The following is a 12,257-nucleotide window of genomic DNA, read 5'->3' as shown; positions in this document are numbered from 1 at the left end:
AAATGATATCGCGATTAATTATTATTTATGTTTTAATATGATGAATTTTGTAAGAATTGTGTATGTAGGGAGCTTTTTGTACATTAAGAAAGAAAAGTTCCTTGTCACAGTAAACAGAATATTTATATATATATAGTACACAGCCTGGCACGACAGCCTATTATACAAATTCAAAACTTCACTTTTTATTCTTACATAAATCTTTTTAGTTCTTAATCAGATTAAATAAAATTTTTGAATTTAAAAAATCAAGACCATCTTTCTAGCTTCATAAAAATTTTTAACCTCAGTTGTTTACTGTGACATTATCTATTGTTCTATAGATCATATTTTATGACTAAGCCAAACAATAGCTACATTCACAGACTATTCAGCTCTTTTGGTATCTTATCAATATCCGGCTAAATCATCACAAATGATTTGTTGAAATGTTTAGAGAATTATTCCAAAGTTTTTCGCATTCAAGCATTAAGCATTGACTATATACAAGATTTCAAGCTCCTTCTTGAAAAAGTAGTGGATAATAAATCTTAGCCTACAGAGTAGTGTATACAATGAAGTATTGAGTTTTAAGTTTGTGAGCGGTCATACTAAACATATGGTTATGACAATAACAGTCGCATTCAACGCTGTGATTCCCAAGACAATGCAGTTCTATCGGCATTGTGGTCTTCCCAGTTTGATTACAGCTCAGCTCGTCTCTTGGCTCGTGAGTCAGTCCATATTGCTCGAGGATATAGAGAGTAGAGTGCTTACCCTTTTCTGATGTATGCGTACTGAAGTTATTTTGTTCGTGTTCGTGTTTTATCACGAGTGCTAAAAGTTCCGTTTATGGACAAGAGTGAAATGCAAGAAGTGAAATAAAATTTGTTGTGATATTTGTTCTCAATAAATCTAACAGTAGCTGTCCAATGATCGGTAAATAGCTCATACACGACTTAATGTTGGTAAATTTTAAGTGATTTTATAATTTATTTTAGTTTGTGTGTGTGTGTGTGTGTGTGTGTGTGTCCACCACAAACACCCCCTTCTTGGTTCAATAAGTTAATATACTGCATACAATCAATTTTAGAAAGTGTGTGTGTGTGTGTGTGTGTGTGTGTGTAACATTCATAAAACAATGCATCTTTACGTTTTAGAACATTTTTTTGAAAAGTTTAGTTTACAACCTAGGGAACTTTATATATATATCGAGGACACTGGATAAAGATGTATCAACCTCTTTGGGGTTGATCCCAGCAGGTCTTTATCTGAGAAGCATCCTACTATAGCGTGATTGCTTGAAATGTACCATTATTTTTGGGAACGTTTTGCACATTTTAGTTACCCATCTAGAAAATATGATCTAGGTTGCGTTGAGGACATTGGCCACAGATGGATCAACCCCTTTAGGGTTAAGCCGCTCAGGTCTTTACCTGAAAAGCATCCTACAAGCAGCTTTATAGCCATTAACCAAGTATAGTAATAAATGATTTCTAATTGAATTGCATTTGGGAGTATTGCAAATAAAACACTAACATTCCTTTAATTTCTGAAACAATATATTATACAAGCACAAAGTATTACATAAACTAATTATATAAACCTAGTACCAATACTTAGATTTCAAATCTTTATGTGTTTCAGACATTTATAATATTATCATAAATATTTGGTACTTAAAACTTTGAGCCCTAGCACACTTACTCACTTTGTCTGTCATCTAATTTACGTAACGTTCACAATTTGAATACATTATAAATAAATAAATTTTATGTATGTGATCTGAAAGGCAATTTATATTTTAGATACCAAATTAAACTATAAAGCTAATGAATTTAGATAGACAAAAAATAAAGGATTCCAACTATATCAAAACTATGTGTAAGAATTAAATTATTGAAAAATAATGGTTAAAACCACATTTATAAAACTGACTAAAAAGATTAAAATAATTCAATCTACATTCAAAAAGATCCACAATTACATTTAGGACTGTACTAAAATTGTGTAATATTAATTTTATTAAAAAGTGCTTGTCAATTTAAAAACCTAGGCGTGTAATGTATAATTTATAAGAATTGTTGTAATGGTTTACTTAAAACTATTCGTATTTCTCTTGTTTTATTATTATTATTATGGCATATTATTGCATTGGCAACCAGGTATGAGCTACCTTCAGAGTTACAATTCCTTAGGTTTTTGCGAAGTTTGTTTAAAATTGAGTACGTTTGTACTTAAGAGACGTTATAAAATATAACTGTAACAAGACTATATTATAAAGTTATGCTAACATATAATTAACACAATGATTCATCACAAATTTGTCAGTTCATAATTATATTTTACTCATCGCATGCCATGTAGAATATAGACTAAAGGAGTACAAACAGGGATATGAATAAGGTAGCTCGATTTGGGAGTACAATATCTCATTTTATTTAAGATTTAGATCTTTGTCAGAAATTTTGTATTACCCAATTAGAGTGTCCGTATAATTAGCACAATGGTAGTTAATACAAAGTGCTCATATAACAGACATATCTCAATCGTTTTATAAATCTAATCGTTATCACCAATATAACACACAAGCTTAGTTTTAACACACAACGACAACAAGAATGGAAGGCAAAACTGATTTCTAGACCAGACGTGGGTTACATTACATACTACACATTACTTAGTGTTAAAACTCTCTTTAAAAATTATAACGGAATGATAAGGACCATTAAAAATTACTTTGCATACTTCCTTCAATAAAATGTTGTTTGATTTTTCTGATAAGGCGATAATTTTTTCGGTGCGTATCAGTTTGTATGAACACTTGATTATAATTAATATATTACCATAGAAATTTACTAAGTAGGTTTTAACAATCTATGTCATTACAATCTGTTTTAAGAACAAATGGATCTGTGGATTGATCTAACATAACATTTTATTTTAGTGTAGCAATTCCAATTTTTTAGTAGGTCAAATTAATTTGTATTTATTAAATATAAGATTTGTTAATGCTGAACGATTTAATTGACCTTGTAACATTTACGTTTGCTCAATTGCTCTGATATTACGTTTTATACCGTTTACGTTTATCCAGTTTGGTTTGAACTGGTTTTGGCTGTCGTTCGCAAGAATGTTGTTTTGAAAATGGTATTTATCTTATAGATTTATGTCTTCATTATGGTGGTAAACTTAAGTGTATAAAGTAATATAATGCATAGTACATGTAAAAACTATTAGACTGCTAATAATAAAAAAATATTTGCAATTTTTTTATTCAATGTATATCTTAAAAACATTTTATTCGTCCGCAGAAACTTCAGTCGTTGTCAGAGACAAAGAAATCCGCAGTCTTAGCATCTCTGTACCAAGAACAACATTCATCTTTTCCCCCGTAAGATTATCATTAACATATTTAAGATAAATTTGAGATCCAAAGGTACACTGCTGTTTAATTCTCTCCCAGATAATATAAAAGTCAGCATACACAAAGTCCATAGATGCCTTAAAGTGTTGTTACTGTAGAAGTGCCATTACTGGCTCGGACTCTTTCACCCTGTACTAAACTGGACATGGTGATTAATTCTTGAAAAGTGTCACCTGGAAACAGAAAAGACACTGTTATAGCAGTTTAGGTCTATTAGTTGCGTAACACAATTATATTATTTTGTTTGAAGGTTATTTTTGACGATGGAAGGATTGTGAAGGAAACAGGATTTTTCCGGACATTTAACATCGTTCAGTGAAACAAGAAATCAGTAACAATACGTTTCGAGATCTGCTATCTGATCTCTTCTTCAGGTAATAACTAACCTAATACATAATTTCAAATCATAATAACTAAGCTAGTTAAAATGAACAAATCATACCAAAGCGTTGTGGCACGCCTAAGTCAAGAATCACAACCACCATGTTGTTTGTCAAATTCACTAACTCTAAAAACGTGCACTTAATAACAAACTATACACAACGCTAATCATTAAACTGAACTACAGAATACAGGTCACAATACGTCTGCATTCGTCTACCAACAACCTACGACTGATAAGAGGGCACTAGCAAATGGTAATCGTCACGGCAGACAAAAACAAGATGGCGGAAATAACAAGGGAGGGGGACAGGAATAAGCCCTTTTTTGTTATTATTGGTTCATGCTAGATTTACTTCTTAAAACCAAATTGTGACCCCGCATTGGTTTATTACAAATATCTGATCCATTTGATACTTTTGGTTTTCTTTTAAGTCCATTTTTAAGAATTGGCAACAAAAGCGGCCTAATCTCGACTGATGGTTGACTGATTGGTTGGTCTGCCAATTTAATGTATGTTGCCTCAATTAACTTCCTTTTGAAGAAATGTGGTTCCCTATGTATTATGTTGGCTTCATCCCAACTCATATGATGGTCTTCTAACTAAAAATGGTGTGCAATTTTTGACTTTTCTGTGAGACCCTTTCTTGTGTTTTCTTTGTGCTCTTTTATCCTTACGTTTAGTGGTCTTTTTGTCTCGCCTTTGTATTCCCTATTGCAACTACATTTTATACTGTAAACACAGTTTTTGGAATCCTGTGTGCCATTTTTTGGTTTTGTTTTTACGAGACTTTGTCTAAGAGTATTGTGTGTTTTAAACGCGGTTCTAATGTTGTACTTTCTACCTACTCATCTAATTTTCTCCGATAATCTCGGCACATAAGGGATTGACATAAACGCAAACTTATCAAAATTCTGTTTTTCTGACTCAGGAATAATTCTTCTGGTTCGTTTGCACTTATTTACTTTATTACTAATTGAGGGTATCCATTGCCCTAATATGAGCTCTAAATATGAGTTTATTTACGTCTGTTTAATTTGTGTCTTTATGTATTTTATAGGAAAATATTGTTATTTTATTAGAGATGTGGCCACGAAAAGTGTTTGATAAAATATATACAATAATAAACCCTTTAAACCCTTTGATATATTTTTATTTTGTACAATGTAGGCTATAGTCTATGGATGAGGGCATTAAAGCTATTCAAAAGTTGAACAGCATCATAGTTTAAAATTCTTAAGCAAACAATTTCTGAATGACAATTTACGAGAATAAGTTATAGGATCTACATATCATTTGAGTTTTAATGTCTTATAGCAAATCTGATTCCAACTAGTGGGTCGAGCGTCTCGTATCTAAACACTCGATTTTCTTTTATATTGAAACCTCGAAGCAAGAACTCCTTATTTTCTTACTGTTAATTTTCTTCTTCTGTTCATAGCCGTAAACACACACACACACACACACACACACACACACACACACACACACACACACACACACACACACACACACACACACACACACACACACACACACACACTTACTATAAAATGTTTTGTAGCCTATGTCACGTGTTTAATCATAACTGATATCCCTTTATATTGTGTAATAATCTTGTAAAACATTTTGAAAACAACCTATTGCTATTGTTTCTCTATATAGGTTTTCTGTTTATTTTCTCATTCCTTTGTGTCTATTTCGCAACCGACGTGAAACTACTCAAATTGAGAAGTTTATGTTTAAATTTGGTTTTGGTTGTCATCTAAACTTTGTGTTGTTTAACCTCTGTGATAAATTGTACTTGTAATATTTCAGGCTCAGAATCATGTTTTAAACATGTTATATGTGTTTTGGACATCGTTCTTATGTTTTTAATTAACTATATTTGTCTAAAAGTCTACAAGCTGCTACTATAAGTTGCTACATTACAATCAACAAAAGAAAGATGTATAACGATAAAAACTCTATTATCAAGGGTTAACACTAAATATTAAATCATTTAAATGCGCAGGAAAATCGTTATAAAATGAAACTTATTAGGTATACAGTAACTGTAATGCACATATGATCCATTTACGAATAATACTTCACTTTATGTTGCCAATCTGCCAAGTGAACAATTGTAATACTGTTATTTCAAACAGTATCATCATTGCCAGGATGCGCGTGCTGCGCCGCCGTCTCTTTGCAGACTGGTTGAGTCCTTTGCCCCCTTTATTTGCTAAGCGTAAACGAATCCTATCACTTGAGATGCTGCAAAACTTAGTTTCTGTTTGTCTGTCTGAACGATATCTTGAGAATTAACTGACTTATAGACTTTAAAGCTTGCATGAAGCTTCATTCTATATAAGCAACATGGAGTTCGATAATGGTACATTTCACTCCATGGGATTGGCTGAACATTAGCGAAAATGTTACACGGATCTTAAGGGTAATCATGATGGAATAATAAAGCATAGATAAATTTGCACCAAAACGGAATATAATTGACATTTTAACAAGAGGCATAGTGAAAGATGTAGCTATGGACTTAAAGGTTGCATACAACCTTAGAGATATGCTGTTTATGCGAGACGTGGTGCGGTGTACTCATATATTGTAATACAAAATGAGTATGATAACGAATCTTTAATGATATTTTTCTTCATTTATATTATTAGATAATTGTAGGCAGTAAATACCTATTACTAATTTAATGTAAAATGAGTTCCTTTGTTCATAAATAATTTGTTGACTAATTTTGTCTAAAAACGTTTTAAAACTCAACTATTAGGACTTTACCTTAAAGTGAGGCATTATTTCTGGCTTTTCCCGGGCTAAACTCTCTCTGGGTCCGAAGAATCGCCCCCATTTAATCTTTCCCTCACGTCGTGCTTCTTTGTAGTAGCCGAAGAGTAAAGATAACTGTAAGTACAACACACAACGTATTATAAATAACTTTTAAAATATGTTACAAGCGGACATTTGTACTGATAGGAAACTAAATAGGGTGGAAATTCTGTACTAAAATTCGATACAACAACTTTACATACATTCTCGCGCATGTAGTTCAAAGAAAATGGCATACACTAATTTCGGTACCTACGTCGAGACACCGATTTCAAATTTATCAATACTAAATCCTAATTATTCTGCTAAATTTTGTTTATAAAAATATTTTCCAAATTGTTGTATATGGTTCAAATTCAAATGGAACTATATGATGATGCTTGAAGTTTCTTGAATCCTGGGAGAGGAAACATTACGTATCTCTCATCCCCTGTGTGCGATGAATCCATTGAGCTACTTGGAAAACAAGTACTAGCCTACATTTTGAACAAAGATAGAAACTTAATACTTTTCAGTTTTTGTGGATTGTACTCCAGACATTTCGCATGTGGATCCATTATTATTTGTAATATGCTATGCGAAACAAAGTGGAGACCCAGTTGAGATATTTCTTAAGGTCTTGCCAAAAGATGGATACAAGGCTTTTGATATACCTACAGCGTCACCGAGGCGCTGCAAATGGTTGATTAAACATATGAAGTGCCGTGGGCAATCTTACTGTAACGCGTCAAACATGTCTGGGATTTATTCTGGTATACAAGCAAGAATTCTTGAAGTCAGCCCACTTTCATTATATGTCCCTTGTGCGGCCCGTTCACTACACTTAGTTCGTACTTACACAGTAGATTCCTGCCTTAAAGCGGTAAAGTTGTTAAATCTCCTTCAAGATTGTATATTTTTTGTAGCTCAACTAAAATATGGATAGTATTTGATAAGTACAAATATACTAAATTAACAACAATAAACCTTTCCACGACAACGTGGTCTGCTTATAGGTATGACTTTGTGATGAGAGCTTTACAAAAAGAATGGTCTGCACTCATTAAAGCTCTTGAAGACTTGGAGAGCAATCCAGATAAAAAAAACTGCTACCCGAGCGAAAGCAAGAGGTCTGATCAAAAGATTGATGAGGTTAGAAACAACTGTAAATAGCCCAGTTATGTTTAACTATCTCCTTGTGCTTTATAATTAACAAATATGTTCAAAATGAAAACGTTGATGTAGCAGACGTCGTAGAAGTTTTCAGTCAATAACACATTTCCTTGGAGAACTCATCAGAGAGCAATTTGATTTGTATGAAAGCAAAACACTAGGCGTTTGCGAAACAAAAACGTATGAACTTGACGAAAGACCTAAAACAATCAGGAAAATTCAAGTTGACAAGTCCAGGGCCGGCGAAGTTTACTTTTTCGGATGAGACCACTTCAGAGTGAATAAAGTTTTGCGTATAATAGATAACTTAAGAGGATTCCCTACTGAAACTAGTGATTTTCTTTAGAACATGTTTAATGATTATAATATATAATATTTTTGGGTTCCTTTGGTTCTGGAATAATGTTTGCCACTGTTTATATATATATATATTATAAACATTGAATCGCAAAAAGTATATATATATATATATATATATATATATATATATATATTCACCTCCTTTTTGATATTTTTGAGTTTTTTATTAGAAAAAATATATGGGATTTTGAATGTCTTATAACTTTGTAACTAATGAACCAATATTATTGTTTATTATCTCATTTTGAAGAACCTGACAAGTACTAAGTAAGTTTTTGTGCATGCTCAAGTTTATTTCTCAAATAGTTTTAAATTAATGGCTGTACAAAAACATGTTAATACATTTTTTATACATATTATTATTTTTATCTATTTTTTTATATAAACTTTTGTTTAACATATAATATTATCCATGTTCAAAATGTTTTACACCATTATAAATAATATGTAGTAAAAGTTTCACTGCTTTAGCTTTAATAGTCAAAAAGTTATAAGAACATTTATGTGAAAAATATAAAAATTTAAAATCTGCGGGAATCAGCGTTTGAAGTTTACACAAGCTATTTAGTAGCTATAGATGAAAGTAACGTACCATACTGGTACTTGTAGTTGGTGAATGGTGTATTTATATATTGAAGACATATGTAAGCCTAATATACCACTAGCAGGAAAGAGAAAAGGCTATTTTGCTACCAAAGGAACCCAAAAATATTATATATTACAATCATTAAACATGTTCTAAAGAAAATCACTAGTTTCAGTAGGGAATCCTCTTAAGTTATCTATTATACGCAAAACTTTATTCACTCTGAAGTGGTCTCATCCGAAAAAGTAAACTTCGCCGGCCCTGGACTTGTCAACTTGAATTTTCCTGATTGTTTTAGGTCTTTCGTCAAGTTCATACGTTTTTGTTTCGCAAACGCCTAGTGTTTTGCTTTCATACAAATCAAATTGCTCTCTGATGAGTTCTCCAAGGAAATGTGTTATTGACTGAAAACTTCTACGACGTCTGCTACATCAACGTCTTCATTTTGAACATATTTGTTAATTATAAAGCACAAGGAGATAGTTAAACATAACTGGGCTGTTTACAGTTGTTTCTAACCTCATCAATCTTTTGATCAGACCTCTTGCTTTCGCTCGGGTAGCAGTTTTTTTTTATCTGGATTGCTCTCCAAGTCTTCAAGAGCTTTAATGAGTGCAGACCATTCTTTTTGTAAAGCTCTCATCACAAAGTCATACCTATAAGCAGACCACGTTGTCGTGGAAAGGTTTATTGTTGTTAATTTAGTATATTTGTACTTATCAAATACTATCCATATTTTAGTTGAGCTACAAAAAATATACAATCTTGAAGGAGATTTAACAACTTTACCGCTTTAAAGGCAGGAATCTACTGTGTAAGTACGAACTAAGTGTAGTGAACGGGCCGCACAAGGGACATATAATGAAAGTGGGCTGACTTCAAGAATTCTTGCTTGTATACCAGAATAAATCCCAGACATGTTTGACGCGTTACAGTAAGATTGCCCACGGCACTTCATATGTTTAATCAACCATTTGCAGCGCCTCGGTGACGCTGTAGGTATATCAAAAGCCTTGTATCCATCTTTTGGCAAGACCTTAAGAAATATCTCAACTGGGTCTCCACTTTGTTTCGCATAGCATATTACAAATAATAATGGATCCACATGCGAAATGTCTGGAGTACAATCCACAAAAACTGAAAAGTATTAAGTTTCTATCTTTGTTCAAAATGTAGGCTAGTACTTGTTTTCCAAGTAGCTCAATGGATTCATCGCACACAGGGGATGAGAGATACGTAATGTTTCCTCTCCCAGGATTCAAGAAACTTCAAGCATCATCATATAGTTCCATTTGAATTTGAACCATATACAACAATTTGGAAAATATTTTTATAAACAAAATTTAGCAGAATAATTAGGATTTAGTATTGATAAATTTGAAATCGGTGTCTCGACGTAGGTACCGAAATTAGTGTATGCCATTTTCTTTGAACTACATGCGCGAGAATGTATGTAAAGTTGTTGTATCGAATTTTAGTACAGAATTTCCACCCTATTTAGTTTCCTATCAGTACAAATGTCCGCTTGTAACATATTTTAAAAGTTATTTATAATACGTTGTGTGTTGTACTTACAGTTATCTTTACTCTTCGGCTACTACAAAGAAGCACGACGTGAGGGAAAGATTAAATGGGGGCGATTCTTCGGACCCAGAGAGAGTTTAGCCCGGGAAAAGCCAGAAATAATGCCTCACTTTAAGGTAAAGTCCTAATAGTTGAGTTTTAAAACGTTTTTAGACAAAATTAGTCAACAAATTATTTATGAACAAAGGAACTCATTTTACATTAAATTAGTAATAGGTATTTACTGCCTACAATTATCTAATAATATAAATGAAGAAAAATATCATTAAAGATTCGTTATCATACTCATTTTGTATTACAAGATATGAGTACACCGCACCACGTCTCGCATAAACAGCATATCTCTAAGGTTGTATGCAACCTTTAAGTCCATAGCTACATCTTTCACTATGCCTCTTGTTAAAATGTCAATTATATTCCGTTTTGATGCAAATTTATCTATGCTTTATTATTCCATCATGATTACCCTTAAGATCCGTGTAACATTTTCGCTAATGTTCAGCCAATCCCATGGAGTGAAATGTACCATTATCGAACTCCATGTTGCTTATATAGAATGAAGCTTCATGCAAGCTTTAAAGTCTATAAGCCAGTTAATTCTCAAGATATCGTTCAGACAGACAAACAGAAACTAAGTTTTGCAGCATCTCAAGTGATAGGATTCGTTTACGCTTAGCAAATAAAGGGGGCAAAGGACTCAACCAGTCTGCAAAGAGACGGCGGCGCAGCACGCGCATCCTGGCAATGATGATACTGTTTGAAATAACAGTATTACAATTGTTCACTTGGCAGATTGGCAACATAAAGTGAAGTATTATTCGTAAATGGATCATATGTGCATTACAGTTACTGTATACCTAATAAGTTTCATTTTATAACGATTTTCCTGCGCATTTAAATGATTTAATATTTAGTGTTATACCCTTGATAATAGAGTTTTTATCGTTATACATCTTTCTTTTGTTGATTGTAATGTAGCAACTTATAGTAGCAGCTTGTAGACTTTTAGACAAATATAGTTAATTAAAAACATAAGAACGATGTCCAAAACACATAGTAACCTTATGTGTTCAATCCCTTCAAGGTTTGTCTACGTATTTCACAATTTCTCACTAAACAATGCTATTGTGATAGTATAATCTAATAAAATATTATTCAATTAATTCAAACTTGTGGATGGATAATGTTATCTATAGTGAACTACGACTTTCACTACAGTTTATCATGTAATAATATATCTATTTATCTTGATACTCTTGATATATAAGTTGTTCGCAATGCTTCTGGAATTTGTGGTTATGTACATGAAGTTTATTGTGACGATATTGCGATTTTGAACTCTAATATTTATTTATTGTCTTCATTATAAAATGAAATTAGAGATCGAAAAAGTTTACAATGTTATATCTGTTTAACTTCTTCATAAACAGACTTTTAATTAATTAATTAATTCAAAATAAGCACTAAAGACCAGGGGCGGCACAAAAGATTTTGGGACCCTAGGCCAGAGTAATCAATGCCATTCCTACTCTCTCCGATTACTAATGCCTAAACAGTGTTTTGATTAAAATTAGAAATAAAACATATGCATTTTTTTAACCAAACAAACTTTACCTAGTCAAGTTTTGATTCACAAATAATGGTAAGTATTGAATTTACATACTAATACTCCGAATTAAAAAAATATATATTTTGATGGATTCTATAGACCACTGAATATATCCGTACTTTTTGTTTTATGTAGTAATGTATTTTTAACTTTATTTCTGTAGTTTGAATATGATAGGAATGATCGTCAAAATATAGTTGATGTTTGGGAGAAACTGGTCCTTTAATGTTTATATCTTCTGAGTGTTACAGTTTATTAAAGAGGGGAGTTGCAATAATCTCTTATCGGCCCAAAAGCCCTTATTAAACAGAGCACTAAAATCGATTAGCTGTTGCTACCTCTTAAC

General features: G+C 32.3%; 1 protein-coding gene across 1 annotated transcript in view; it reads left to right on the top strand.

The window, feature by feature from the left end:
• The first annotated feature begins 655 nt into the window (after window positions 1–655).
• Window positions 656–12,257, top strand: part of LOC124356862 (ribonuclease Oy) — a 65,976-nt gene continuing 54,374 nt past the window's right edge. Inside the window, exon 1 of the mRNA XM_046808136.1 lies at window positions 656–918. The gene's annotated coding sequence lies outside the window, so the exon portion shown is untranslated. The remainder of the gene's footprint in view (window positions 919–12,257) is intronic.

Source organism: Homalodisca vitripennis, chromosome 3 (genome assembly GCF_021130785.1).
Source record: "Homalodisca vitripennis isolate AUS2020 chromosome 3, UT_GWSS_2.1, whole genome shotgun sequence".
NCBI lineage: Eukaryota > Metazoa > Arthropoda > Insecta > Hemiptera > Cicadellidae > Homalodisca > Homalodisca vitripennis.
This window is presented reverse-complemented; position numbering and strand designations above follow the sequence as displayed.